This window comes from Cyprinus carpio, chromosome A9 (assembly GCF_018340385.1).
Source record: "Cyprinus carpio isolate SPL01 chromosome A9, ASM1834038v1, whole genome shotgun sequence".
NCBI classification, from domain to species: Eukaryota; Metazoa; Chordata; class Actinopteri; order Cypriniformes; family Cyprinidae; genus Cyprinus; species Cyprinus carpio.
The window spans coordinates 15,127,031-15,134,300 of record NC_056580.1 but is presented as its reverse complement, the minus strand read 5'-3'; positions in this window follow the sequence as shown (position 1 = coordinate 15,134,300).

Here is a 7,270-nt window from a genome sequence, read left to right as displayed (position 1 = left end):
AATATTTAACACAATCAGTAATCAGTAAGCACAGAGGTAATGTTTTCTGTGTGAACGCTTATGCACCTCTTTGCAGACCTGATTTTGTTGACTGGACCCGAACTTTGAGGGAAAAATATTGATTGATGATTGATTGATGGTTAAGATCAAAGCCTTTAAATTTAAAAGCGAGAGGTGTTTATCAGATATGAGAATTAAAAAAAAAGAAAAAAAAATCTATGATGCCTGATAAACTGGTCTATAAGAAATTGGTCATCAGACATCTCTCATGTGATCTCAGTAACTCCTACATTGTTTTAGAGCCCTAATGCACTCTGTTCAGCATTTTTTTTTTTTTTAAACACACACACACACACACACACACACACACACACACACACACACACACACACACACACACACACACACACACACACACACACAATCTTGCAGTACAAAAAAAAAATGCCCATAAACGTTAAATCTTTATTATCACTACTGAGACCTGTTGTACCGGACCTAAATTATTGTCTAGGGCCGACCTAATAACTCAGTTCTACAGGGAGGTTATTTAATGGTGTACTTTGCTGGTCAGCATGAACTTTTTTCCAGTTCTTATTCGCTCATTGTGCAGATTTTAGTGAGACACAAATCTATTGGATGACTGTCCACTGCCCCAGGTGGTTTATGGGATGCAGGTGGGATAATCATGTTTAACACCTACAAACACACACACACACACACACACACACACACACACACACACACACACACACACACACACACACACACACACACACACACACACATACACCTGGGCAGGTGCTGCCCTACCTTGACACACACACACACACTGTTTTGTTATAGTTACAAGTGAAAATATTCACAAACATTAATAAATAAAAAGCTTTGGATCTATAATGCTTTTCTTTATGTGTATATTTTATTTATTTAATTTAGTTTAGTTTATATATTTAATTAAAAAATGGAAAAATTTTAAATGTATATGTTTATGTAAAATATAATATTAATTATATAGTAATAATATTAATCTACTAGATTAATAAGAGGGTCATTTCCCAATTCCACAACCCCATCTTCACTTTGTTGTTTGCTGTCGCTTCTCAGACTCTCACTGTCAATTCAAAATGGCATAGTAAAATGTATATATGATGGGACACTGAACTGCTTTTCTTTTCCATAAAATGTTTACTGGATGGGTCAGGAAATGGGGTTATTTCTGGTTCGCTCAGAGGGGTGTCTTTATGAAACTCTTCCATCTTTGCTATTCCCATGTCCCTTTACTTACATACCTGAAAGAGCAGTGTTGCTCTCGTCTGTTACATCGAAAATGGCATCATGTTTTTGACAGAAAATAAAAGTGATTGGTACTTTTAGTTGTTGCAAATTTCAAGTGAATCCCCCTCTAATGCTTTTTTTCACCCCTTCTTCTTTTTTCTTTTCTTTAAGGGAGTTAATGATAGTTTTGTTTAGTGATAAAATGCTGCGCTGCTGGCTGTGTTTACTTATCTTAATCTTGAAATTACATTGATGTTGTGCCTCATTCACGAAATATGAGCAGAATGTAATTTAGTGTAAACTGTTTGTAAAACCATTCTTATGTAAAATTTTACATTCAATTAATATAAACAGAAATTCTGCTCATGTTTCATAGATGAGGCCCACTGAGTTTAAATGTGCCTCTGGCTTTGGATAAAAAAAAAAAAAAAAAACATAACCAAAAGATTAAAATATGTAGCAATTTGTGATCATTTCCAGAGGTTGAAATTTTGCCCATTCTTAAAAATCATTATCCATTATTATTATCCATTATTAACATTTGAAAACTGCCCTTGTGTAAACCTGACAAGTTTCCAATATTATTTCATTACGTGGTAATACAGGCAACTATGCAGTCCACACTTTAGCTCCATGTTTTTGGTCATATGATGGATGAATGAAAGCCCTTTTAAGTAGATGGTAATATCTTTGTACCTCCCGTCCTGTCGGTCGGACAATGATTACAGAATGGCTTCGTTTGCTCGCACATAAAGAAAGAAAAAAAAGGAACTAAAGGGGAGAGAAGGAGAGTCCTAAGAAGATGAGGTCAGAGGTCAAAGTTGTTGGGGGGTCAGAGGCAGAAGTTTGCTTCTGTGACAAGATGAGCTGCACTGAGGAGATTTGACCTTCTGTGACCCTGCTGTCACACTGGACGTTTACTAGAGAGGGCGCTGACTATAATGGACCCCAGTCAGAGAACGTGTGTGTGTGTGTGTGTGTGTCGCACTTTCTCCTTTGATGTTACAGCTAAGAGAGAGACTCTACAGGGTAATTCTGGGATAGTAAAAGTGGACCTGACAATGCAGGATATTAATAAAAACACACACACATAGACACATCAAATATAAATCAATTTCACCCACTTGTCTGGTTGTCTGCCGTGCTGTTCCAGACTTTGCTGCCCTCTAGTGGAAAAGCAGCATCACATTGTCTCAGTCTTGATTTGTAACCTGGCCTGTAGCTAGCTGGCTAGACTGAGAGACAAATACATTTTTGATTGCATTTAAAAATTAAGAGTTTTTTTTTTTTTTAGAGCAGATTGTTATTCATCGTATTTTTTTTTTTTAATTAAGAGTTTTTTTTTTTTTTGGTGCCAAACACTCACCATTTATGAATCAATGTATTAGTGAATTTTTGTTGTTGTTGTTGTTTTTTTTTTACAGACTCTGGCCTGTATATTTTTTCATACACAAACTAACTCACATACACTACTATTCAAGGTCATTGAAACTGAAAACTTAATTGCAGTATTTACAAGCAATTTCTGAGTAAAAAATGTAATGCATCCTTGCTGAATAAGTGTTAATAATAATAAAAAAAAAAGGTCAAAAAGAATGGTTTTTCAAACAAGATTCCGGTTTAGGATTTGCTTAAGCAGCTGGACTTCGTGCCTAGGTTAAGGCCTCATATAAATTCTGATGATTTTACCATCTTGTATGAATTATTAAGACCCGAAACCTTTATTTTTCTATTTTCTCTGTCCCCTCCTCCACTCAATCTCTGTTTCTCTTTGTCTGATCAAAGAGCCCCAGTTCTGTCAATGTGAGGAGCTGTTTGGGATTAACACACCTCTGGTTCAGGGTTTAATCTAGACTCAGACATGGGAACTCAGTGCACTGGCCATATGTCCCGGCGGTGACACAAAAAGAGGTCTAACCACACCACCAGGCCTCGGCCTTAGACCTAAACACATTTTTTTTTTTTTAAATATTCACGACGAAAGGTGTTCTCTGAAACCTCTCTCTTTTTATTTGCTTACAGCTTTGTCTCAAAAGTTGTTTGTTTATCGAGGGGCTTAAAGATCCTGTTCACCTGTCCTCACCATTAAAGAGAAAGAAAAAAACCTTTGGTCCCTCTTCTCTTCCTTCGTCTCATTTAGCCATTCGCTCTCTCAAAGTGACAGAGCAAACATACATCACACAGCAGTGGAGTTTGAGTGTGACCGGGCCGGCTATTCACCCTGCGTGTTTCATAAACAGTGGATTAACCCCACTCACACACAGCACCTTGCTCACAGGGTAACGCCCCTGCGGCCGTAATACAATCTGACATTGTTTGTGAACTCCAGCACATTCCTGCCTCTAATTCTCTTTCTGTCTAACTGTCCCCCACCTCCTGAAACATTAGCTCATGTCCACGCTTTTATTCTTTGAAGAAGGAAAGTTTGCCAATATTAATAGAGCTCTTTACAGGGATTTAGAAAATTGGACAAAAGGATGAAATAAAATCTAGTTTCAGAATGAGTGAAATAAGGGAGGCATCGTCCATACTTAAGTCAGAGGGTTGAAAACAAATCATTACTTATTATTAATTACATATGAAAGAAACATAAAAAATTACAAACAAAGAAAATGCGATTCACACAGGTGATATGATATTATACATTTAATGTATATAGTTTTAATATACAAAATATAAGTTAAACATTATTATTAACAATATTACGGAGCAGATCTGTAATATGTAAACGATTCATATCTTCTTATATTTTTAGTTCTGTCAAATCTATCTTTTTGATAATAAAAAATAAATAAATAATAAATCATTGAGGCCTGGCTGTGGGCTTAGTAAGCAGCCATTTATTCCTTAAAGCATGGGCTGTCAGCCTTTTTGAAAAAAAGTAGCATTTTATTTTGGTATGATATGTGCAATGCGTATTCGACTTGTGCTTCTTATTCATTGCACTGATCAGTACTATAGTATTGGACTATGTTTATAGTGTCATATTACCTGCTTAGGCTGCTTTAAGCTCCACAAAAGACCTTACTGCAATACTTGCATGAGTGAATCTCACAAAGCTTGTTTGGATCTTATTTCACCCTGAAATTATATCATGAGGAGTCACATTTTGCTTGATACTTTAAGATAGAATTGCTATTATATAACCAGCTATCATGTAACGTGGAACTTGGAAGAATATTCCAATTCTCTGATCATGCACTGAACTGATCTTTTCAGTGTGATCTCAATAGTGTGTGTGGCTCAGTTTATTGTGGACTGATTTGTAAACCTCAAAATAATAAAACAAAATATGGTGACGCTTTAGATTATAGCCTGCAATTTAAAGTTTTTTTTTTTTTTTTTAAATACAGCATATCTGCTTGTAACAATAGTGTACCTATACAGTACCTCTGTGTAGTTATAAGGGAACAATCTGCAAAATTTAGGGAATAAAGAGGTACTAACCTGGAAAATTACAAGTTATACTATAAGTATATTGAAACTAAGGGGTACCTACAGTATTCTAATAGTACATGGTATGTATGACCTACTATGCTAAACAACAATTTTTCATTTGCAAGCAATTTAGCAATACATACACTGTATACCTTTTAATACACAAAAAACGCTGGGCTGTTGTTTCAATCCAAACCCTCGGTTGAGACTGTTGGTTGTGGAAGCTGGGTTGAATACACAGCTACAGTACACAGTTTATTCTTGACTTTCAGTGTTTATTACAGGCTTTGAGTCTGTGTGTTTGTTGGCATGATGGTTTGGCCGTAGTGGTAGTTTATTCATCAGTGGTTAACAAAATAAACTAAATCTCAAATTTGTTCTTAAACATAAGTTATTCAATATTAAACTTCTCAAAAGCATTTTGGTTTAACTGTATAAGCTGTATAAGTGTGGACTTTGCTTTTTTTCTGAACTTTTCATGTAGGCCTATGGTTTTTCATTTTCATTTTTCTCAATTTCTGTTGTAATAAATTTTCACCTTTTATTATATGTAGCCTGTGCTGTTACTGTTGCCATATTGTGTGTGATTTTAATTTAAAACCCCCCAATTTGGGTTCATTTAAAAAACAAAAACAACAAAAAAAAAATCAATAATTGAATTAAATAAAACAGCCCACCATGGGTTAGGAAAAAAAGAGCTTTACATGGAGATATTACATGCTTGGGTTAGGAAGTATGAATGTATGTATGCATGGCCTACTGTGCCAAACAACATTCATTTTGGAGCAATTTCTTGTAGCTACTTACCCTGTAACTGGAACAAGGGGGGATCTAGTTGGACTTAAACACATAACAGGTGTATATTTGCACAGTAATTACAGAGAAAAATGTTGCAATAGTTTGATTTTAATTTTGTTTGACGGCCAAATGAAATCCATTTATTTATTTATTTATTTATTTTGCTATAAAAACATCACTGTAGGCTATACAGTATATCCACTGAAATAGAAGTGTTGTATCATGTTGCATTATTTTCTGTGAACAGCTGGAAAGAGGTAAGCTTGTTTTAAGCTGCATTACACCTTAACGGTATACAATGTCATGCAAAATGAACATCAGAAGTATTTACTTTTTGATAGTGGTGTTGGGGAGGTGAGACTCAGCTGAGATCGAGGTAAGTACACTACATGGTGAATTATAAATCACTCATTTCCCTAGATTTCCAGTTTTGTTGTTCAGTAATCTCCATCATGTATCCTTTAAAAATAGAATATGTACCCTGTGGTTAAAAAATACCTAGGCCTATAATATAATACCACTGCATTATTACAAAAACTGTATCTTCTTGCCAAATCGCTCACAAACACAAGATTGTTGTTTAGCATAGTAAGTTATACATCCCGCGTAATATTAGAATAGGTACCGCTTAATTTCAAATTCACTTACGTTATGAATAATTTAGAATAGGTACCGCTTAATTTCAAAGAGTCTAAGCGGCTCCCTTTGCCCATCGTTCTCCCGGAATTAGAGCGAGCGAGCAAGAGCGCGCAAAGAATAGACTGTGTTTCAAATCGTGTAGCGCGCGCACGGCAGAGAGGGAGACGGAGCGAGAGACCTTGAGTGTATGTGCTAGTGTGCGTGTGTGCGAAGCGCACGTAAGACAGAGAGCATGATTGGCCTGTTTTCTCAATTGTCAGTGTGGGCGGGCTTTTATGTCTTCTCCCGAACCAAATCTTAATCATTTATGTCTATCTAGAAAAAAACAGGAGCACAATGGCAGAGGGAGAGTGCAATGGAAAATAAATAAAAGCAGTTTACATAAAATAGTATAAGCAGCTTATATAAATAGTAAAAGTAATCTACATATTTAAACATAAATCCCCACAGAAACGAATAAACAGGCCTATAGCTTATAGAAATAATATTTTATGCTTTTATATTTTTTAGTAAAGTCATGTTTTGTGGTGGAAATGTCAATATCCTTGTCCTCCTTCCCCCTTTTTTTTTTGGAGGGGGGGGGGGGGGGGCGGTTGGCTTCGGGATACCTCCCTGAAATGACTTTTTGCAGGTTGGGATGTCTGAATTTTACTCGTTGTTCCCGTTTTATTTCCCAAACTTTGCATATTGTTCCCAGCTGTAGGCCTACCTACGGAAGTAATGGATAGGTACACTATACTTACAAAAAAGGTACGCTGTAAGTTCTGTTTACTTACGAGCTGTAATTTGCGGGCTGTAATCTAAAGTGTTAGCCAAAATATTAATAATAAAACTAACAAACTTATAATGATATGGTGTGGATAGTGGTACGCATGAGATCCTCATTTTGTGAGTGAGAGTTTGTCTCCATCTAGTGGCTGACCTCAAGTACTGCACAAAGATGCGGTCGTGGCTTGTTTTTATTTATTTATTAGTTGTATATTATGGGTGCTGAAATTCAGAGAAATCATGCATTATTGTTAAAAAGGTTCTGTTATATTATAATGTATTTTACATTATCAAATGTTTGGTTTTCTCTATAAAACGAAGGTCTCCATCTAGTGGCATAACTTTACTC